We start from the raw sequence: 24,552 nt of genomic DNA, 5'->3' as shown, positions 1-24,552 counted from the left end.
ATACCAAATTCCAACTGTCAAAGTAAAACTGACTGCACTATACTGACATGACACACACAGTAGTTCAAGTGGTCAAATTAGAGCAACACAACAAGTTTCTATTCATTACCATGCAGATGACAAGTCCTGAACTAAATATTGTGAAAAATAAAAACTTACAAGACATGGTGTTGTCCTTAAGAAGATTTCTATCTCCCTGGTGAAATAAGATTTAAATACAAAACCTCAGTCAAATTAACATAATCTAGCACATAATGAAGGACAAAATTTTCATCAATCATTAATTTATTCTACATTTGTTGAATGCTTATGGGACAAGCAATATACGAGCCACTGAGTATAAACAATGAATCACACTTAATCCCTGCCCTCAAGAAACTCACAGTAAGAAGTATTATTTTCCAAATTGTTTTCCATGGACAGTGAAATCTCTCAAACCACTTTGACAATGGAAGACTTTTTTCCAGAGTCTGAAGAGTATTCTTCAGAGCTATGTAGGAAGTGTTGGTTTCAATCCAGGAATGGTATAAAAATTTAAGTAAGGAAAAATTTCTAGGTTATACTTTGAGAAATCTTTATGGATTTTAATCAAAGCACTGGATGATGGATAGACCTTGGACTGGTAGGTAGATTTAAGGCAAGGAGAGCTCATAATATGTGCAGGGTACACGGTAGATGATACTTAAAATGACTGGACCACCTAAAAATGGTAGACGATACTTAAAATGACTGGACCACTCTTCCTTTTCCAGTAAGCGGCCTGAGGTGACCTCTAAAAATGGTTCGCTATTCACTTGACCCAGAAAACCCCACAAAATCATGCAAGTCAAGAGGTTCAAATCTTTGCGTTCACTTTAAGAACACTCGTGAAACTGCCCAGGCCATTAAGGGTATGCATATCCAAAAAGCCACCAAGTATCTGAAGGATGTCATTTTAAAGAAGCAATGTGTGCCATTCCGTCGTTACAATGGTGGAGTTGGTAGGTGTGCCCAGACCAAACAGTGGGGCTGGACGCAGGGTCGGTGGCCCAAAAAGAGTGCTGAATTTTTACTGCACATGCTCAAAAATGCAGAGAGTAATGCTGAACTTAAGGGCTTAGATGTAGATTCTCTGGTCATTGAGCATATCCAGGTGAACAAAGCCCCCAAGATGTGGCACAGGACTTACAGAGCTCATGGTCAGATCAACCCATACATGAGCTCTCCCTGCCACATTGAGATGATCCTTACTGAAAGAGAACAGATTGCTTCTAAATCAGAAGAGGAGGTTGCCCAGAAGAAAAAGATATCCCAGAAGAAACTGAAGAAACAAAGAGTTATGGCCTGGGAATAAATGCCTCAAAAAATAAATGCAAATAAAAGTAAAAAAAAAAAAAAGACTGGATCATCATAGGTCCTCAGGCAGAGTAGTGAGAAATAAAATTTGATAGGTGAATTGAGACCAAGAGTGGAGGATCTAAAAACCCGAACTGAAAACTTCATTCTTTATTAAGAAAGTGACATGGAAAAAGCCCTATTTTTAAGAAGCAACCTAGCCATGATAGTTCAGTGTAACCTGCACGTAAAGAAAAAAGTCTGGAATAAACTCAGAAGATAACCGGACCCAAACTCTCCCTGAAGAATGGATCAACATGACTGTAACGACAAAAGTTCAATAAATGATACTTTACGTAAGAAAACATGCTAAAATTAGATAGAAATAAGGCAAAAGATGTAGAAAATTTTAATTTGCTTTTCAACAGCAGAATCAGTCTGGGGCACTGGAAAGGAGACCATCAATCATAAGGGCCAGAAAGCATTGGACTTTAACCTTTGAGGTCCATTGAAGGCAACATGATATAGCTACAAAACTGCTTGAGCTGTACACTTGTGCTGACTGGGTTCAACCGCATTGCTGTCATTTACTACAGTTTTATTCCTATCTAAAATATTTCTTTTGGTATGTAAAAGATTCTTTTGGTAATCACTTACATTCAAGAAGGTTCTACAATGCATGAGCTTTAAGAAATTTTATATCTTCTTTTTTTTTTTTAATTTTACTTATTTTTTAATTTATTTATTTATGGCTTTGTTGGGTCTCCGTTTCTGTGCGACGGCTTTCTCTAGTTGCGGCAAGTGGGGGCCACTCTTCATCGAGGTGCGCGGGCCTCTCACTGTCGCGGCCTCTCTTGTTGCGAAGCACAGGCTCCAGACGCGCAGGCTCAGTAATTGTGGCTCACGGGCCTAGTTGCTCCGCGGCATGTGGGATCCTCCCAGACCAGGGCTCGAACCCGTGTCCCTTGCATTGGCAGGCAGATTCTCAACCACTGCGCCACCAGGGAAGCCCCTATATCTTCATTTTTTACACTTTATTTAGTCTTTCAACAAATATTTTCTAAGTATCGATTATACATCAAGGACTGAGCTAGGCACTGGAGGTTCAGCATTGAACAAGACAGACATGACTGCTGTCGCGGTGGAGCTCACATTAACTACACAAAAACTTTTTTTATTAATGTACAGAAAACTAAGAATACAGCCCTTGCACCATTTTCATAGTACAGCTCACCATGGCAGATCTAATGTCTTCCATGGTGTGATGCATAGATGTCAGAAACGAGAAGGATGCATTAATTTACTGTAGATAATGACTAGACTTTGAAAAGAAAGTATGAAATCACTGATCTATAATAAAACCAGCAACTGACTTTTCTTGCTATTCAGAGGACGTGATAATCATCACTAGCACTTAGAAACAGAATGCCACAGTTGGAAAGGTTCAGAAAGATCAAATCATTCTACTTTGCATTTTTACCGATACAGGAACTAAATCCAAAAGAGCATAAATGATTTGTCTAAGGCACCACAGTTATTCAGAAACAGAGAAGGAACCAGAATCAAGATGCCCTTTACATCAGCCCAATGCTCTTTCCAATACACTAGAAAGGACACCATTTGTTAAAACAGTGAGAAAGTTGGAGATTTTAGAGCAGACCTGTGATATTTATCTGCATCATCCTTCCATTTGGAGAATTACACCTCCCTTTTCATTGTCTTCTAACTCAGCTCACATGATTTGGCTGAGGCTCATACAGACTCTGCAGCCTTCCAAGTCACAGGGAGGTCACATTACACAGGCCTTGCCAATAAGAACGCTTCATCTTCTCTAGACACACTAATGGGTTCAGGGATGGGTACATGCCCCAAGCTAGGTCAGGTGATGTCCTCCTTAGGATTTTTGCCCGATTATCAGGAAAGGTATTTCCCTTCCTCTAGAAACATAAACCATATGGATTCCGAAAGTCTGGAACTCTTGGAGCAATGTTCTCTGCCACAGGGATAGAGCCTGCTAGGAAAAAAAGCAAGTAAAGCAGAACCAAGAGATGAAAGGATCAAGCAAGAAATGTCACGAGTAAGTCACCTGGATCCAGCCTGGCCTGAAACAAGACGTCCCCCAGACTTTTCTGTAAAATGAGCCAATCAATTCCATTTCTTAATCTAGTTTAAATTTTTTCACTTACAACTTTTTCAAAAAGGCCCCCAAAATACATGTACTAAACGTCTACCTTCAGAATACACCCAATACTATGATCTCCAACTTGAAATGTCTTTGTAGCACTATCAAAAAAGCCCATAAATTTGATGGCCAAACCAAGAGTTTCTAAGATGCCTAACAGGAAGTGTTAAGGATGATTTATTAGTAGTTACTTTTTTCTCATTAATAATTTTTATATTTATTATATGTTGAAAAGATCACAGTTTGGATATATCGGTTTAAACAAAATACTTTATTAAAATTATTTTATTATTTCCTTTTTACTTATTTTAATGTGGCTTCCAAAAAGGTTAAATTACATATGTGGTTTAATTAGATTTACATTGGACACTGGTAATGCATAGGTACAAACACTATGCCACAACTAGGGTGAACTGCCCCTCACCCAAAGGATCCCAGATTTCTCCCTTCCAGCGTTCTGAGTCTGCAATCCTCTGTGTAAAATGGACAGGTCCTGTCTCCCCAGTCTGACCCCATTTCCTATTTCTCTGTTTTTTTTTTTAAATAGGTATACCATAATTCTTTTATTTTCAAGTTTAAATTTTTATCAAAATTAGATTTGGACGTAATTTACAGAGTCACACAATTCTTTGAGACTTATTATGAAAAAACAGCATTCTCCTATATTCCTCCCACCTCGTCTCTTTCTCAAAAGCAACCATTCTCAATTATTTTAGCCGTTTCTTTTGTTGCTCACCTCCATATATCTAAATAACATGCTTCTATTTCCTACTTCTTGAATTTTCAGGTTTAGGTATTTATTATCTATAGAAGATGAGAAATTTTGGAGGAAGGCAGCATGCTATGGTGGGTAAGATCATAGCTTTGGAAACATACAGATCTGGGTTACATGTCAAATACTGGTTCTGCCAGTTATGGGCTGTGTGACCTTAGGCATGTTGCTCAATCTCTCTGTTTCTCCTCTCGTGAGGCCTAAATAAGATCATGTATATGGAGTGCCTTGCACAATGCCCACCACATGTGTAAGCACTAAATACATAGTAACTATTACTGTTGATATTACAATTATTGTTGTTAGTGGTAGCGGTGGTAGGTACTAACTGCAATTCCTGTGCTAAACATTCAGGATGCAAAATGGAATAAGGTACAAATCTTGCCCTTCAAGTTGCTAACAACAACCGTTCAGAATACTGATAGTTGTCAAATAAAGGATACCAGCCACAAACACTCTGGATTTCAAGGATGAGAGAGAGAACCATGAACTTAAATGGATGGGGAAGATTCTATTGCCTGAAAATTATAGTAAGTAAAGTGTATTACTGCTCCTATTTCTGCCAGCAAACATTCATGGTAGCAGATCTAAAAATAGGTAAGAAGTAGAAGAAACCTAAATGATGAGCCAGCCAAATTCCCCATTTTACAGATGGAGAAACTGAAGCCCCTTTAGAGAAGAAACTTACCCAGATCACACAACTAGCCACTCAAAAAGTGAGGGTGAGAAAGCCGTTGGAAGCTTTTGAAGTTGGAGGCTTCTCTGTGTCAATTCTGAACAGAGTAGCTAACCCATTTCTGCACATAATTTACTACAGAGTAACCTCCATCTCACCTCCTGTCAGTTTTAGGATTGTATCATTTCCTGTGATCTCTGTTGCTGTCATTAGTCAATTCCTTAAACTGACCTGAATTTAACATCTTCACTGTAGTCATTTATTTTAAAAGTTTCAATTGGCAGCTTGTTGAAAGACATATCATCTTTCTCATGACAGTATCACTCTTGATCTAAATTGTTCTCCTCATAAGCAGGATGAGAAACAGGAAGCGGAATTATTCTCTTCTTTTGACATTGATCTTGCTTCTTTCAGTGGGGATCTGCTCCAGGCATACAAGTCCAGCCCCCTTGGACCTAATTAATATTCCAATTCCTGCCGCCTAGACAGCTCCACGGACATGAATCAGAACTCCTGGTATTAGATTAGCATCTCTGCCTAGGGGAGAGCCATGTTCTCATTTAACTCAACTTTTTCCTGATGTTTTAAAACCCTTTAGTTCTAAAATTTTAAATGCTTATGCCACTTATTTCCATAGTTTCCATAGAAGAATAAACATGTGATCTATTACTTTTCTGGCCTCTCACCCAGTGATTACAGTCAAAAACATCAAGGTCTGAATGTTTTTCAAGACATCCCAGGGACTTCCCCGGTGGTCCAGTGGGTAAGACTCCACACTCCCAATGCAGTGGGTCTGGGTTCGATCCTGGTCAGGGAAATAGATCCCACATGCACGCCACAATTAAGAGTTTGCATGCCACAACTGAGAGTTTGTATGCCACAACTAAGGAGCCTGAGTGCCGCAACTAAGAAGTCTACGTGCCTCAGTGAAGATCCCGTGTGCCACAACTAAGAGCTGGAGCAGCCTAAATTAAAAAAAAAAAAAAAAATCCTATATCCCCAAGCCAATCTCACTACACATTTATGAAAATTTGTTCTAGAAAGTCGCACTATCCAGCCATGGATTTAAATTTATTCTCTGAGATGTTTGAGATTCTCCATTCTCACTGACAAATCACAGGGAATTTTACATTTCCCCTCTCTGATAGCCTCATGGCTCTCTGTTGTTCCATCACCGGCTGGATTATCATCCACGAACCGTGGTGGGTTCCAAAGAGACAGAAGGCTGTTTTCAATCCATTTGTTATTTTAATGACAAAGAATCACCCCATAAGCCTTGTTAAAACCTCATTTAATCTAGAAAAAATAGAGGCACCAAGATTCTTAAGCAGGAACAAGGTAATATCACCATCCATCAAACCTGAAATAATGGAGTGGAAGGAGGCCTAGAAAGGCTGTCCTGGGAGGCATGTGGTCATCCCAGAATGAGTCAGCAAGAGCTTTTAGCATTAGCTACCACTTCATTTAACCCTCATTTTATCCGGAATGAAAACCTTGCATACTTATTCTCAAACTTTAGTTAGAAAAATCTTGTGTGCAGTCAAAACACCAGGAAAAATAAAGTAATAGAACAATAACTCATGCACAGATCTTGAAGATCATCTGTTGCACTTTAAAAGTGTGTAAACTAAAACCTGGAGTGGAGAAGGGACCAAGCCTCTCCCCAAGACTCTTTTTAAATGGCCTTAATGTCAACTGAAATGTGATTTGCCAATACTCATTATTCTAGTCTTGGCTCTGTCACTTATTAGCTGCATAATACTGGACAATTTGCTGAACCTCTCCAAGCCTCAGTTCCCTCATCTGTAAAGTAGCTATAACAACAGTGCCTACCTTATGATGTTGTTATAAGGATTAATTAATATACGTACATGAAGTGATAATCACATAGTAAATATATGATAAGTGATAGACATCTATACTATTATTTATGATGTGAAATTTTAGTATGATGCACCTATGGAGAAATGTTGATCTAAATTCCACCCCTTAATCCTCTGTGTCCCAATCTCTTTCTTGCGCTCTCTCTTTCACAGGTGTGTTCTATAAGCACAGAATGTGGAGTCAGGAAACCTGGACTTCAGTGTCAGCTTTGCCATACTATATGTTGGGTGACCTTGGGCAAGTCAGTTTACCAATCTAGGCCTTAGTCTCCTCACTTTTAAGATGGGGAAGTGAGATCAGGTGATATCGATGGTCCTAAACATCTCCACTATTAAATAAATTCTAGAATCTATACCATTGACCGGCTGCCCAGGTCATTTTCCTAGATTTCCAGTCAAAGGGAAAAGCGTCTAGCAATACTCAGCCCCACAGATAATCTCTCTCAAGGACTGGGAGAAGGTGAAGCTCTAAGCTCAGCTCCCCATCCTAAAATCACAATCCAGGATTTACTCTGAAAACCACCAAACAACTCCCCATGGGTGATAAAGCCTGGACCTGCTGAAAGACCCCACCTGTCTCAAGAAAGTCCCCATCACTCTCCTCTACCAGCCTGTCATGGACCTTTGCAATTTCCATCACTCCCCCCAACACTATGGCAGCTTCTGTCTTACTTTCAGAGAAGCTTAGTTATTGAGGAAGGGGGCAAGGTTGCTGAAGAGGCCCAATGCTGTCCAATCAGAACATTTTCACTTTTAAGGGCCTTGTTTTTCAATAAATGAAAGTCACCAAAAGAGACAGAGAGAAGTCTAGGAATAAAGTTCAGAGCAGCCATCTCTGTAAGATGGTCTCTGAAGCCCTACTTAATTTTATTTTTTGAAAGTGTATGGAGTGTTTCTTATAAGCTAGGTGTTGTTCTAAGAGCTTCACCTATATTATCTCATTGAATCTTCACCACAATCTTGGGAGGTAGGTACTTTGTTATCACTATGCTATAAACAAGGAAACTGAAGCACAACCCTACCATGATCAAGTCTGTAAATTTCCAACGTATATTACCTACCTGTCCACTGAAACTAAGATTTATTCTGCTAGTCATATTTATCTTGTGGTTTTGATATAGATTTTTTTCCCCTTTTTAGGCAGTGCTTGCTTACTCTGTTATGGGTTTTAACAGAGCCTTCTTCATGTCTGTGTGGCAGATGTGTAAAATCATTAAGTACTATTGAAAACTCTCAACAGGGATATTGATTTTTTCCTACAGTTCTTCCCTGAGATGCTTATTACTGACAATTTAGACTTATGCATGTTAAAATAAATTGACCTGGCATGCGCCACTAAATACAATCCGAGTGATCTTTGGTTGCCCAATTTTAAATCCTCAGATGAAATGATACAGTTTGGGGGGTGAGAAACAGGGAAATATCTGTCAGTTTAGCCAACAACTTGAAACTGTATGAATACAAAGGTTTTTTTCTCTCTCTTTTTTCTTGAACGCCTTTTAAAAAATAAATCACCCTTTAAATTTAAGTGCTTTGGTTCCTGTATCGGTCAGGTTTTCCATAGGAACAAAACTAATAGGAGATATATATATATATACACACACACACATATATAATTTTATTATATATAAAATATTATACATAATATACAATATTATATTATAATAATTATATAATACATATAATTTTATATATTATATATATAATTTTTTTTCCCAGTCTGAGTCCAAAGGCCTGAGAACCAGAAATGCTGATGGTGTAATTTCCAGTTCAAGGGTAAGAGAAGACCAACGTCCCAGCTTATGTAGTCAGGAAGAGAACAAATCCTCCCTTCCTCCCCTTTTTTGTTCTTTTCAGCCCTCAACAAACTAGACAAGGTCCACCTGTAATGGGGAAGGCAATCTGCTTTACACAGTCTGTTGACTGAAAAGCTAATCTCATCCAGAAACACCCTCACAGACACACCAGAAATAATGTTTAATCAACTATCTGGGCATCCTATGACCCAGTCAAGTTGACACGGAAAATTAACCGTCACAGTTTCACTGTTCCTCCAAGTTAAATGACACTGTACAGAAGTCAAATTGTACATTAGGAAGTGGTTAAAAAAAACTGGAATTTTTTTCTTTTATATCATTCAGGAAAGATGGACTATCTTTCAGACCACAGAAAGTTCCATACATTTGTCTTTCTTCTAGTCATCAGTAAAGGTCCTTAATGCCAGAAATCACATTATGCAAACTTGTGTTCCCCTCAAAACTTAAACGGTTCTTAGAACATAGGAGGCACAGTAAAATAAATGCAGGAAAATATGCAGTCATTGAACACGTGAAAAGAATTATGAGATTGGCTCATTTACACTGACATGTAACTCATAAGCAAAAGCACTTTTGAGTAGAGGACCCACTATGTGCAAGATTGGTATTTAATGGCTAAATGATCAACTGGAATGAGTATCACCTTCCCAAAGTTATTCACATGGATCTTCAGCTCTGACCAAATTTATAACAACTGTGGCCAACATCTTAATTTTTCCCTTGCTAAATTACTATGGAGATGAATTTTAGCAACTTAATCCACCCTGCTTAAACTAATTCTTCATTAAAGCGTAACTTTCTCCCATAGGGAAACTTCTAAAGCCACCAGATATAGGCAAGAACACCTCTGGTTTGTTTTAATTCTTTTTCTTAATTGAGAAGCTGAGCACATTTTGCCAAGGATTAAATCTCCTCAGGTCTCACAAATTTGGTATTTTCAAACTAAATTCATGGTCTCACACTGCAATTCTTTTGCAGCTGGAGGAAAACCACTTCATGCTGCTATAGGAAAAGTATTTAAATGACCCAGAAAGATGGCAAAGGGCTTAGGTAAGTCCATACCTCCTAACATTTCTGCTAAATTCAATATTAATATCCTAAAAAGCTGTGGATTACATTTCTCCTTATACTGCTTAATAGGCTTTCAAATGAGCAAGAACTTATTTTTTTTAAGTTAAAACACTCAAAAGGATGTGAAGACAAGCCAGACTGGGAGGAAATATTTGCAAAAGACATTTCTGATAAAAGGTTACTAACCAAAGTATACAAAGAACTCTTAAAACTCAACAATAAGGAAATGAACAACCTGATTTTAAAATGGGCCAAAGATCTGAACAGACACCTCATCAAAGAAGATATACAGATGGTAAATAGGCATATAAAAAGATGGAGAGGGCTTCCCTGGTGGCACAGTGATTGAGAATCTGCCTGCCAATGCAGGGGACATGGGTTCGAGCCCTGGTCTGGGAAGATCCCACATGCCGCAGAGCAACTAGGCCCGTGAGCCACAACTACTGAGCCTGCGCATCTGGAGCCTGTGCCCTGCAACAAGAGAGGCCGCGACAGTGAAAGGCCCGCACACCGCGATGAAGAGTGGCCCCCACTCACCACAACTAGAGAAAGCCCTCGCACAGAAACAAAGACCCAACACAGCCAAAAATAAATAAATAAATAAATAAATAAATAAAGATGGAGAGCATCACATATCATTAAAGAATTGAAAATTAAAACATAAGATACCACTATACATCTATTAGAATGGCCAAAATCCAAAACACTGACAACACCAAATGCTGGCTAGGATGTGGAGCACTAAGAACTCTCATTGCTGGTAGGAACACAGAATGGTACAGCCATTTTGAAAGCCAGTTGAACAGTTTCTGGCAAAACTAAACACACTCTTACCATATGGTCCAGCAATTATGTTTCTTGGTATTTACCAAAAGGAGTTGAAAACTTATGTCTACACAAAAACCTGCACATGATGTTTACAGCAGCTTTACTTAGAATTGCTAAAACTTGGAAGCAACCAACATGTTCTTCAGTAGGTGTCTGGATAAATAAGCTGTGGTACATCCAGACAATGGAATATTCAGTGCTAAAAAGAAATGAGCTACCAAGCCACAAAAAGACATGGAGGAATGTTAATGTACATTACGAAGTGAAAGAAGACAATCTGTAAAGACTACATACTGTATGATCCCAACTACATGACATTCTGAAAAGGCAAATCTATGGAAATAGTAAAAAGATCAAGCATTGCCAGGAGTTAGGGAGGAAGAAGGGATGAATACATAGGTGGGGGACATTTGGCACACCCAAAGAGCCAATCCAACAGGAAGGATCTTGTGAATGGTGGCAAGAAAAATAGAGTCTTCATACGTCTGAGACTCAACATATGCATCCAATCTAAAAAAGCAATCCTTTTCTTCAAAGCTCAGAAACAAGGTTTGGACTGCATTTCCCATTAAATTTCTGAAAAGCCACATCAAACACGTTAGAATGCAGACACTTTGTCTTTTTTTTTTTTTAAAGTGTGAAAGATATCAGCATGATTTGATGAGCACCTGCTTTGAGATTTCAGCTAATGCTATTAGAATCCTTATAGGCAGATGATACTGGGGTAAGGGCAGTTTCTTGGAACCATGCTGTTCCATTATCGTCTGGTCACCAATCTAGATTAAATGGCAAAGACAGAATTAGAACAAACTTTGAATATAACTGGAGTCCATCCTAGGCTAATCTTTTCAGATTCTTATATGAGAGCATGCACAATAATACCATTTATACAAATTCAATTTCTATCAACTCAGAGTAGGTACCTAAAAATCAAGTGTATCTAGAGCATGAGCTTTGAAGGAGCCCATCAAATAATGTTGCACTCATTTGATGCCCTTTTACCCTTCAGAAAAAAATAAGTCTGATGTACTTGGACCAAATCAAACTCAGGGGATTCTTTATTTACTGTACAAAACAGTGGTTCTCAATTAGGGGCATTTTGTCACTCATCCCTAGGGGACATTTAACAATGGCTACAGACAACTTTAGTTGTCACAACTGAGGGAAGAGACTACAACTGGCATCTAGTGGTCAGAGACCAGAGAAATGGCTAAACACTCCATAATACACAAGATAGCCCCCCACGACAAAGAATTACCTGATCCAAAATGTCAACAACACCAAGGTTCAGGAATATTATTATTATTCCAAGGTAACATTTCTATAACTTTTCCTTCCACTGTACAAGTAAACTTCTTAGAAGCATTGCCCATAGTCTTTATCTTTGCCTCTTCACCTCGCACTAATACCACATCCAACCCCACACTGGACCCAGCTCCCTTCATTCCAACAAAACAGTTGTCACCGTAGTCATCCATGAGCTCCTACCACCAAATCCAGAATACATTTCTCATCCTGCTTGACCTCTTTATGAAAGATTCTCTCCTCTTGCTTCCAGAACCCTAAATTCTCCTGGTTTTCCTCTTCTCTTTCTTCCCTGTCTCATTAGTAAGTTTCTTTTCTTTATATCACCATTATGTAATAGAGTTCCATGACTCAGTGTTAGACCCTCTCTCTTTAACTTTTCTCAAGGTAACTGGATTAGTTTCCTATCGCTGCCGTAATTACCCCAAACTTGGTGGCTTAAAACAGCACAGTTTTATCATCTTACAGTTCTGGAGATCAGAATTCCAAAATGGGTCTCACTGTACTAAAATCCAAGTCTAATCAGGGCTATGTTCCTTTCTGAAGACTCTAGGGGAAAATCTATTTTCTGGTCTTTTCCAGCTTCTAGAGCTGCCCCTATTCCTTGATGAGAGGCTCCTTCCATTATAAGCTGATTCACTTTGTTATAAAGCAGAAACTAACACACCATTGTAAAGCAATTATACTCCAATAAAGATGTTAAAATAAATAAATAAATAAAATGCCAAAAATAAATAAATAGATAAGGTAGTTTGGCAAACTGGTAAATATAACAAATGATAATTTAAAAATAAAATGTCATTAACAAACCACAAAACAAAACCAAAAAAAACCAGCAATGACAGGACAAGGCTTTCTCACATCACGTCCCTCTGAAACTGACTCTTCTACTGCTGTCTTCCACATTTAAGGACCCTTGAGATTACATTGGGTCCACCTAGATAATCCAGGATAATCTCTATTGCACAGTCAGCTGAATAACAACCTTAATTCCATACGCTATCTTAATTTCCCTTTGCCATGTAAGATAACACATTCACAGTCTCTGGAAATTATGACATGGACATCTTGGAGAGGCCGTTATTCTGTCTACCACAGTAATTTATTTTCAATTATCACCCATTTGTGCACAGATGACTCCCAATTTCATATTTTGTATCTATAACCTTGACTTCTCTTCTCAATGCTAGATCCAAATATTCAAGTGTTCAAGAGAAAACTCCAGACCCAAAACAAACTCATAACCTTCCTCCCTGAATATGGTCCTTTGCCAGTGTTCCCAGGTTCAGTGAATGGCATCATCAGCCATTCAGCTACTAGAAACTTGGGTGTTGGTCATCCTTAACATTTCCTTCTTCTTTACCTCCATTTTCAATCTAGTACCAAGTCCTTTTATTTTCTAATTATCACATGAATTCATCTACGTCTTACCATCTCCATCCCTCTCCCCATCTACTGTCATTCAAGAGACCTTTAGCTCATCAGAACTATTGGAAGACCATCCTAACTAGTCTACCCTTACTAGTTAGCTAGCTTTGACCCCTTCCAACCCCCATTCCTCATATGGCAGAATTATCTTTTTGGAACTCAAATCTGATCAAGTCATCCTCTGCTCAAATTCTGTAATGGCTTCCTGTTTTTCTAGGTGTAAAATCAAATCACTTGAATATGGCACAGAAGGCTCTTCCAAGCCTAGCCCTATATCTCTCTCCAGCTTCGTAGGGTAACAGAACACACTGCTTTTCTCCCACAATGAGAGGTACCCACCTCTCGCACCTCACAGGACCTTGGCACACACTGCTCTCTTTCAGGAATGTCTCTTCCATTTCTCTCTTGCTGTATTTGACTCAAAACTTAACTATCACACCTTCTCAGGGCAGCCTTCCCTGACGTCCCTTGCTCAATCCTTAAAGCACCATGCCTCTCTCTTTAGTACCACTCAGCATAATTGCAGTTTGGGGGACTTCCCTGGTGATCCAGTGGTTAAGACTTTGCCTTCCAATGCAGCAGGTGCGGGTTCGATCCCTGATCAGGGAGCTAAGATCCCACATGCCTCGCAGCCAAAACAAAACAAAACACAACAAAAAAACCCCACAAAACAGAAGCAGTATGGTAACAAGTTCAGTAAAGACTTTAAAGTTGGTCCACATCAAAAAAAAATCTTAAAAAACTAACAATGATAAAAAAAAATAGTTGCAGTTTTAAATTTCTCTGTGAGATTATTTAATCAATAGTTCTCTTCCCCATTTGATTGTCTGTCCAATGAAAGCAGGACAGTATCTGTGCTCACCACTGAATCCCTAGTGCCTAGCTCAGGTTTAGGCACAATGTCAGCACTCAATAACTATTTGTTAAATGGGTAAATAAATGACAATTGTATGCGGAATTTTTTTAAAAAATGATACAAATGAACTTACTTACAAAACAGAAACAGACTCACAGACTTAGAAAAAAAAAACTTATGGTTACCAAAGGGGAAAGGTGCAGGGGAGAGATAGATTGGGAGTTTGGGATTGACATGTATACACTACATGTTTAAAATAGATAAACAACAAGGACCTACTATGCAGCACAGGGAATTCTGCTCAATATACTTTTTTTAAACATCTTTATTGGAGAATAATTCCTTTACAATGTTGTGTTAGATTCTTCTGCATAACAAGGTGAATCAGCTATATGTATACATAGATCCCCATATCCCCTGTCTCTTGCATCTCCATCCCACCCTCCTTATCCCACCCTTCTAGGTGGTAGCAAAGCATCGAGCTGATCTCCCTGTGCTATGCAGCTGCTTCCCACTAGCTATCTATTTTACATTTGGAACTGTATATATGTCAATGTTACTCTCTCACTTCATCCCAGCTTACCCTTCCCCCTCCCTGTGTCCTCAAGTGCACTCTCTACATCTGTGTCTTTATTCCAGTCGTTTGTATTTCTGCAGTGTCAGTGGTTACTTCTCCTTTTTCATTTCTAATTCTATTAGAAAGTCTTCTCCCTTTTTCTCTTGATGAGTTTGGCTAATGGTTTATCAATTTTGTTTATCTTCTCAAAGAACCAGCTTTTAGTTTTATTGATCTTTGCTATTGTCTCCTTCATTTTTTTTTCATTTATTTCTGATCTGATCTTTATGATTTCTTTCCTTCTGCTATCTTTGGGGTTATTTTGTTCTCCTTTCTCTGATTGCTTTAGATGTAAAGTTAGGTTGTTTATTTGAGATTTTTCTTGTTTCCTGAGGTAGGATTGTATTGCTATAAACTTCCCTCTTAGAACTGCTTTTGCTGCACCCCATAGGTTTTGGGTCATCGTGTTTTCCTTGTCATTTGTTTGTAAGTATTTTTTGATTTCCTCTTTGATTTCTTCAGTGATCTCTTGGTTATGTAGTAACATATTGTTTAGCCTCCATGTGTTTGTAGTTTTTACAGTTTTTTCCTGTAATAGATATCTAGTCTCACAGCGTTATGGTCACAAAAGATACTTGATATGATTTCAATTTTCTTAAATTTACCAAGGCTTGATTTGTGACCCAAGATATGATCTATCCTGGAGAATGTTCCATGAGCACTTGAGAAGAAAATGTATTCTGTTGTTTTGGGATGGAATGTCCTATAAATATCAATTAAGTCCATCTTGTTTAATGTATCATTTGAAGCTTATGTTTCCTTATTTATTTTCATTTTGGTTGATCTGTCCATTGGTGAAAGTGGGGTGTTAAAGTCCCCTACTATGATTGTGTTACTGTCAATTTCCCCTTTTATGGCTGTTAGCATTTGCCGTATGTACTGAGGTGCTCCTATTTTGGGGGCATAAATATCTACAATTGTTATATCTTCTTCTTGGATTGATCCCTTGACCATTATGCAGTGTCCTTCTTTATCTCTTGTAATAGTCTTTATTTTAAAGTCTATTTTTTTCTGATATGAGAATTGTTACTCCAGCTTTCTTTTGATTTCCATTTGCATGGAATATCTTTTACCATTCCCTCACTTTCAGTCTGTACGTGTCCCTAGGTCTGAAGTGGGTCTCTTGCAGATAGCATATGTACAGGTCTTGTTTTTGTAACCATTCAGCCAGTCTATGTCTTTTGGTGGGAGCATTTAATCCATTTACATTTAAGGTAATTATTGTGATGTATGCTCCTATTACCATTTTCTTAATTGTTTTGGGTTTGTTTTTGTAGGTCTTTTCCTTCTTTTGTGTTTCCTGCCTAGAGAAGTTCCTTTAGCATTTATTGTAAAGCTGATTTGGTGGTGCTGAATTCTCTTAACTTCTGTTTATCTGTAAAGGTTTTAATTTGTCCATCGAACCTGAATGAGATCCTTGCTGGGTAGAGTAATCTTGGTTGTAGGTTTTTCCCTTTCATCACCTTAAATATGTCCTGCCACTCCCTTCTAGCTTGCAGATTTTCTGCTGAAAAATCAGGTCTTAACCTTTTGGGGATTCTCTTGTATGTTATTTGTTGTTTTTCCCTTGCTACTTTTAATATTTTTTCTTTGTATTTAATTTTTGACAGTTTGACTAATATGTGTCTTGGCATGTTTCTCTTTGGGGTTATCCTGTGTGGTACTCTCTGTGCTTCTTGGACTTGACTATTTCCTTTCCCATGTTAGGGAAGTTTTCGACTATAATCTCTTCAAATATTTTCTCAGACCCTTTCTTTTTCTCTTCTTCTTCTAGGACCACTATAATTTGAATGTTGGTGAGTTTAATGTTGTCCCAGAGGTCTCTGAGACTGTCTTTAATTCTTTTCATTGTTTTTTCTTTATTCTGCTTGCTGGCAGTTATTTCCACCATTTTATCTTCCAGTTCACTTATCCCTTCTTCTGCCTCAGTTTTTCTGCTATTGATTCCTTCGAGAGTATTTTTAATTTCAGTAATTATGTTGTTCATCACTGTTTGTTTTCTCTTTAGTTCTTCTAGATTCGTGTTAAATGTTTCTTGTATTTTCTCCATTTTGTTTCCAAGCTTTTGGATCATCTTTACTATCATTACTCTGAATTCTTTTTCAGGTAGGTTGCCTATTTCATCTTCATTTATTTGGTCTTGTAGGTTTTTACCTTGCTCCTTTGTCTGTAACATATTTTTTGTCATTTCTTTTTTTTTTTTTGATGGATGGTGCTGTATTCCTCTCTTACTGGTTATTTGGTCTGAGACGTCCAGCACTGGAGTTTTCAGGCAGTTGGATAGAGCCAGGTCTTGGTGCTGAGATGAAGACCTCCAGGAGGCCTCACTCTGATTGATATTCCCTGGGGTCTGAGGTTCTCTGTTAGTCCAGTGGTTTGGATTCAGAGCTCCTACCACAGGAGCTGGGCCTGACCTCTGGCCTGGGAACCAAGATCCCGCAAGCTTCGTGGTGTGGTAAAAAAATAAATAAAAATAAAAGAAAGAAAGAAAGAAAAAAAGGCGCTGTACAATATCAAATAATAAAAAACAAAATAAAATTAGAAAGATAAAAAATATATTAGGAAAAATAAAAGTATAATTAAAACAACTGCAATAAGGTAAAATAAAACCACAACAGAAAAAAAAAAAGTGGGGTGGGGGGTGATAAGCCAAAAGGAGAGAACAATAGCAAAGTATAAAGAATAAAATAAAATTAGAGAAATAAAAGATTTATTGGGAAAAATAAAAATAGAAAAGAATCAACAACAATGAATCAACAAGGTAAAATGGAACCCCAGTCTAAAGGAGGAAAAAAGAAAAGAAAGAAAGCCTCGGCTATGGGGTTGGAGTTTAGGCCAGGGTGGAACTTAGGCAGGGGCGGTGTTTAGGGTGGGGCTGGACTTAGGCAGGTTGGGGCCTAGGCTCAGGACCCACATAGGTGGAAAAGGCCCTGGGGGCGGGGCCTAGGCAGGGCGACACTCAAGCGTGAGCTGGGGCCTCTGCTTAGGACCTGCAGGGAAAGGGAGAGGCAGCACGTCGGAAGGAGGGCCTCTGGAGTGTGGAGTTCCGGAGTTTGGGGGTAGGGCCCTGAGTGAGGGTGTGTGGGTGGGGTTTAAGCACAGCACATTGGAGGGGGTGTCTGAGGGTAGAGGTGGGGTCCTGGGTGGGGGTTTAGGGGTGGGGCTTGGGTTCTGCACAGCAGGAGGGAGGCTCTGAGGGCAGAGGATTAGGCCTGGGAGCCCAGCAGGCTCCCCGGTGCCTAAGTGGACAGGGAAAGTACTGGCCACGTTCCCTTCCATTCCTTCGCACCCTTCCCCCACCATCTCCCCCAGAGTCTCCCCTGTGGTGCTGGACCCCTAACCATGGCTGAGTCCTGCTTGGTGTAGGAACTCCTCCCTTCCCCCAGCCATCCCTTAGGGGTGCAGGTCCCATCCCACCTCCACTTCTCCTCCCCCTTCACTCCCCCCACACCCCACATCCTTCCCAGTCGCTGGGTGTTCCTCCCATCCCCTTAGGTGTCAGTGGTCCCCCACCGGTGGCTGGTAGGTGCCCTAGTTGTGAGGAGAGGCGAATTCCACGTCCCCCTAGTATGCCATCTTGATTCTGCCCTCCCATTATTCTGTAATAACCTAAATGGGAAAAGAATTTGAAGAAAAATAGATATATGTATATGTACACCTGAATCACTCTGCTGTACACGTGAAACTAATACAACACTGCTAATCAACTATAGTCCAATATAACATAAAAATTTAAATAAATGACAATCAATGAGTAAGATGACTATTACTATACATAGTCATACCAATGATTTGCTAGTCATCTTGCTGTTCGTTCACTCAATAATGTTTTACTGAATGTACTTTTTTTCAAATACCAGTAAGCTATCCTATTTTATTTTATTTTATTTGCTAGTTAGAACTGCCAATTGTATGAGCACAAGTTTAACAATTGTACTGTAAGATCAAGAGGAAAGAAAAATGCTCTTTTGGCATCCCTTGATTTCTCCTCTTAGGTATCATTGTCTTCCCCTGAGATACATTTGGACCACTCTACAGCAAAGTGGCTTGACCCTCTGTCCTCAGTATCACTGGCAACAATTCTCAAAGCTGCCAATGGCAGTTGTGGACACTCATTGGAAATGACAGCAGACTTCAACAGGGCATTGACTTGCATGAAGTTTCTCTGATGCTTAAGGAGTTTGGTCATGTGTCAGAGCTGCTCACATTAAATGATCTATTAGGTGCCATGATCTCCAGAAAGTTCATCTGTCACACAGTAGGCCAGAAGTGTCACCTCTGTTTAATGTGATATGAAGCCAAACTCCCAAACTAACTAGAGAGAAATTGGCATATGTCACTGCTGACGATCAGAAAACTGAGGCTCTCGGTTCACACCCACGATTGTGCAAATGAAAGTTCCCTACTTTAACCAGTACATAAGCTAAATGTTTAACAGTTTAAGAGTCTATGACTTAATGGCCATTGAATTTTAATAGTTACAGCATTATTAGCTTAAAATAATATTATAATGAATATAAAGTAAACCTGTAATGAGTATAGTTATGACAAAGATGAGTGAAAGCCTTTCTTTATTTGCGGGGGTGGCTACAAAATGAAACTTTTGTGAGTAGTAAGTGAAAATATTAAACTGAATTTACCAAACAAGAAAGATTTTTAACTGTGAAAGAAGTCCAAGATTCATTTTCAGGTATTTGTAATATTTGTGAGGATCTGGGGTGATTCCTAAATTGGTCAAAGACAACATCATGCATGGCAAGATCTAGCTGAAAAGAAAAATCACAGTATCGATTAAATGGAAATCAAGTTTAGTGAAGTGTCCCTGAAGATAGGGTATATAGACTCTTCAGAAGCACCCCCAAGTGGTTATCACTAGGCTAACATGGACTGGTGATTAAAAGAATTAATTATAAGGGAAAAAAATACAATTTAAATATTGTGCTAAAAAGTATGTACGTGCATTGTATCTGACATATTTTTGATATCACAAAAGGTAACAGTTGGGTTCACTCTCAGCCTTTGTCTCAAGATACATGAAAGTAAAAGAGAAAGTGTGCACTTTAGGCTGACATTTCATCATTCATTTGTATAATCTGTATATGTTTCCCATTTTGTGTGTTTTCCTTTGTTACAGTCCAGGTAATTTTACCAATAGTCTAGAAGACTGTTAAGATGATTCCTACAGCTGAGATGTAAGTTGCATCTCTTAGAGAACTCACAAGTGTGTAAAATTTTTAAATACACTAGGGTCATGCAGAGACTCAAATCTTCCCCTTTAGACAAGCACTTGGAAAGATAAAGCAGGTGAGTTATTTCTCCAAAACACAGTTTTGGAGTTGCGGCTAGGGCATTCTGGGACTGCCGTCTGCACACTGTTCTGTGTCTTTCCAACATGTGATGACACCTCCCACAGTACTAAATTCTTTCGGATATGATTAGTCTTTACAGTCTTCCTCAAGCAGCATGACTGCCTCCTTACACTTCAAAGAGACATTAAGAGACCCTAAGAGTGCAAACCATAAAAAAGAATTGATAAATTGATAATGCTATAATCTAGAAGTTTGTCACCAAAAAAAAGATACTATAAACAAAAGATAATGTACAAATGAGAAACCATTAGCATTGGACATAACTGAAAAAGGACTAGTCTCCTGAATATATAAAGAGCTCCTTTAACTCAAAAAGAAAATGAAAACAGAAAAAAAAAAATGGACAAAGTATGAAGAAGCAATTCATTGACCAAGAAACCCAAATGGAAAATAGATGAATAAAAAGATGCTCAGCCACACTGGAAATTAGGAAGATGTAAATTAAAACAACAATGAGATAGCACCAAATTGACAGAAAAAAAAAGTCTGACACTACCAAGTACAAGTAATGTTGCAGAGCTATGGGAACTGTCACATACTGCTGCTAAGAGTTTAAATTGGTACAATGACTTTGGACAACTACTGACAATATCTAATAAAGTTTTTAAAAGCTCATATCCTATAAGTCAGCAACTTTCCCCTAAATCTGTGTTTCTCAACAAGGAGAGGAGTAGTTCACCTATCCAGGGGGTATTTGGCAATGTCTGGAGACATTTTTAGTTGTCACATCTGGGGTTGCAAAGGCAAGGGAGGAGGGAGGGGATACTACTGCAATATAGTCCACAGAGGCTAGAGATACTGTTAAACTTCCTACAAAGCACAGATTATCCTTATGCCCAAAGAATGATCTGGTTCAAAATTTCAGCAGTGCTGAGGTTGGGAATGATGGCCCCCAAAAGACTTGTCTACCTGCAATCTGTGAATGTGACTTTATTTGGGAAAAGGGTCTTTGCATGTGAAGTTAAGGATCTCAAAATGAGATCTTGGATTATCTAGATGGATCCAAAATCCAATGACAAGTGTCCTTATAAGAAGACAAGGCACAGGTCTCTTGGGCCCTATGTGGGGAGTGGGAGGTAATCCGTGGTAATCCACGACTGGGTGATATCTGGGGACCCCGGGCCTGGATGGAAGGTTCCAGCCACGCTCTCCACGCCTCGTTGCCATGCCTCACAAAATTGAGGAAGTCAAGGGTTTTCTGCTCACAGCCGGGCGAAAGGACGCCAAGTCGGTCAAGATAAAGAAAAATAAGGATAATATGATGTTTAAAGTTTGATGCAGCAGATACCTTTACACCTTGGTCATCACAGACAAAGAGAAGGCAGAGAAGCTGAAGCAATCCCTGCCCCCAGGTTTGGCAGTGAAGGAGCTGAAATGAATCACGCACACTGACTTGAACTGTATTAAAATTTTTAAAATTCTCAAAAACAAAAAAAGAAGAAGAAGAGGAGGCACAAACAGAAGAGGAGAGACACAGAGGAGATGGCCACGTAAAGACAGAGGCAGAGATTGGAGTACGCAACCCCAGGCCGAGTGCCAACAGTCAACAGAAGATGGAACAGGCAAGAAATGAAATCTCCCCTACAGCTTCTGGAGGAAGTGACTGACACCTTGATATGGGGCTTCTGCCCTGCAAAAATGTAAGAGGAAAAAATCTGTTGTTTTAAGCCACCCAGTTTGTAGTAATTTGCTGTGGTAGCCTGGAGACTAGATATACACTCAAGGGAAACACTTGCATGTGTTTGGGAGGAGAAAGGTACAAGGTTGTAATTGAAGTTCATTACAGCAAAAAAAAAAAAAGAATTGAAACAACCTAAATTTTTATCAAGAGAAAAATTGAAAAATGTGTTGAAGTATATTCACTTAATGTTCTACAGCAGTTAAAAAAAAAAAGAACAAATTGGAACTGCATGTATCAGCATGTGTTAATTTCACAATATAATACTGAGAGAATAAAAGCCAGTTCAGAAGGATATATGAGGTATGATACCATTTACATAAAGTTTTTAAATCTACAAAACAATATTCTATAATATTTATGGCTATCTAAATCTGTGGCAAAAGTATAATAATGTGGGTGATAAACACTGGTTCCCCAGTAGTAAGTACTCCTGCTATGGATATGGAGGAAAAAGAGAGAGAAGGGGTGTACAGGAAGCTCCTCTTTGCATCTGAAATATTTAACATCTTTACTTAAAAGAAATAGTCTGATGAAGATCTGGCATGATATTAAGATCTGATAAAGCTGGGTTTTGCCATCTTGTAGTAGTGTCCATTCTTCTCTATTTTAAATCATTTATGAGAAAATTAACTAGCCAAGGTTTATAAGACATGGAAATGTATGCCATGTAAAATAAATCAGAATGATGTTTACAGGTGTCAGCGTAGTAATGAAAAGACAGTGATGTGATGAGGAAACAGGATACAGGTGGGGCATTGGATTCAACACAGAGATGGAGCCCTAATGAGCTGGGCAATCAGAGCACAGATGCATCCCTTTTTAAAGCTTTCTTCAGGGAGTTTCCTCTTTTCCTCCCCACCTGTCTCTCCTCTAGTTCTTTTATTATTTGATTTCAGTTGAGAACATTCTCCCTAGTTTTTCCTTGGTTCAAAATTACAGCTAGGATAGTGGTAAATGAGGATGGAGAGACTTTGGTTTTTGTTGTTTTGATCAAGAGCCAACCAGGATATTTGCATCAGTGAGTTATACTGTCCTAACCATACTTTTCAGATTTGGAGGAATTGCAGCTGTGATGTCTTCCAAGGGACTTCTGAGCACAACAGCAGAACTGTCTTATTAGTGCTTCTGGGTCCTGGCTCTGGGGTTCCTCGAGGAAGGCAGGGCCAGCTGAGCAACACAGATGAATTTTGTGAGCCTAGTTGAGCTTGTGAATATGTACAAAGTCCAACTCCAGTTTGTGATTATGAACTTAGTCGAAGTACACCAAATCAAGAGTTAGGGAAGGTATCTGAGAGGAAAAAACTAATAATAAAACACTATGCTGCTGGCATGTGGGGACCACTAGTAGTTTGGAGATGTTTTGGGAAGAAGAAAATATCCTGATTGTTTAACAGTCCAAAATGCCTAGGCTCCTTCCTTTCATGTTGTCCCTCATGACAAAGACTGGATTTTGATAACAATGACTGGCTTGAAATAATTAGGAAGAAAGCACTATATTCTTCGGACCAAAAAAAAAAAAAAATTTATAAACTGAACCTCTTCACTCATGAATTTTTATATTAGATGAGGCACTTCCAAATGTAAGATGGAAATACAGTGCTATTCTAAGAAAAAAAAAAAACACCCTGTATTTCCAATTTTGCAGCTCATTATCTTTCTTTGTCCACTACATATATATAATCTGCTCCAAAACTTCAAATTAGGAACTTATTTATAGCATTATTCTTGCTAACCTTGATATTAACCCCAAAGCTTCTGGAAAAGCGCTACTTTTGGGCTTTGCATATAATCTGTCCTTTCCCCAAGATGTACTCACTAGGATAGAAATATTTATTTATGCAATTATCTGTTTACTGTGTGCCCACCTAGCTAGACTGGAAGCTCTATGAGGGGAGAGAGAGTGACTGTCTCATTCAGCACTTCATGTTAGTGCCTATCATAGAGTTTGCCCCATAGTAAGTGCTTATAATGGACTGAATTATGTTCCCCCAAATTCATATGTTGAAACTAACTTCCAATGTGACCATATTTGGTGATAGGGCATTTCAGGAGGTAATTAAGGTGAAATGAAGTCCTGATCCGATAGGACTGGTGTCCTTGTAAGAAGAGGAATAGATATCAGAGCTCACCCTCTGTGTGTTCACAGAATAGAGGCCATGTGAGGACACAGCAAGAAGCCAGGTGCCTATAACTCAGCTCACCAGAAACCAACCCTGATGGCACTTTGATCTTGGGCTTCTAGCCTCCAAAACTGTGAGTAAATAAATTTCTGTTGTTTAAGACACCCAGCCTGTGGTATTCTGACCTAATACATTGTTCAATAAATTCTTATGAAATAAATGATGTTGTGTTGATGATGATGATTATAAGAAATTACAGGCTGATAGAACATAAATGCTAAGTATGTAAAGGTATAGCTATTAAACCAATTTTAAGTAATTCAGATTTAGTGCTTCCTAAATACACAAAAATAATTCTATCCACAGATCAAAGATGTTTAAATTACATTTCACAAGAATAGATGCAGAAAACCATATTTCATTCTTGATTGGGTTATTTTTTTTTAGTAAGTGGAAGTATTCATTTCAATTTTTAAAAATTATTTGACCTTCTTAATCCATTTTGGTAATTTCCATGATTATTAAATAAGAATTCAAAATGCTCATACAATCCTACAAATGTTAAGTAACTATGTCCAAAGTACCTTGATTGACTGAGGCCTTTTTTCACTTGAATGTGGAATTGAAGAGGGAT

The 24,552-nt window shown here is 38.6% G+C and overlaps 2 pseudogenes across 2 annotated transcripts; both read left to right on the top strand.

Moving 5' to 3' along the window:
• The first annotated feature begins 763 nt into the window (after nt 1–763).
• LOC309622875 (large ribosomal subunit protein uL22 pseudogene) lies at nt 764–1,348 on the top strand (annotated as a pseudogene). The gene has a single exon. The product of its transcript is annotated as a large ribosomal subunit protein uL22 pseudogene (transcript).
• Nucleotides 1,349–21,222: 19,874 nt separating this feature from the next.
• LOC309622885 (large ribosomal subunit protein eL38 pseudogene) lies at nt 21,223–21,920 on the top strand (annotated as a pseudogene). Its single transcript has one exon. The product of its transcript is annotated as a large ribosomal subunit protein eL38 pseudogene (transcript).
• Nucleotides 21,921–24,552: the final 2,632 nt, after the last annotated feature.

Source organism: Balaenoptera borealis (genome assembly GCF_965194805.1).
Source record: "Balaenoptera borealis genome assembly, chromosome: 2".
Taxonomy (NCBI): domain Eukaryota; kingdom Metazoa; phylum Chordata; class Mammalia; order Artiodactyla; family Balaenopteridae; genus Balaenoptera; species Balaenoptera borealis.
Note: the sequence above shows the minus strand (reverse complement) of the source record. Positions and strands in the feature narration are given on the sequence as shown.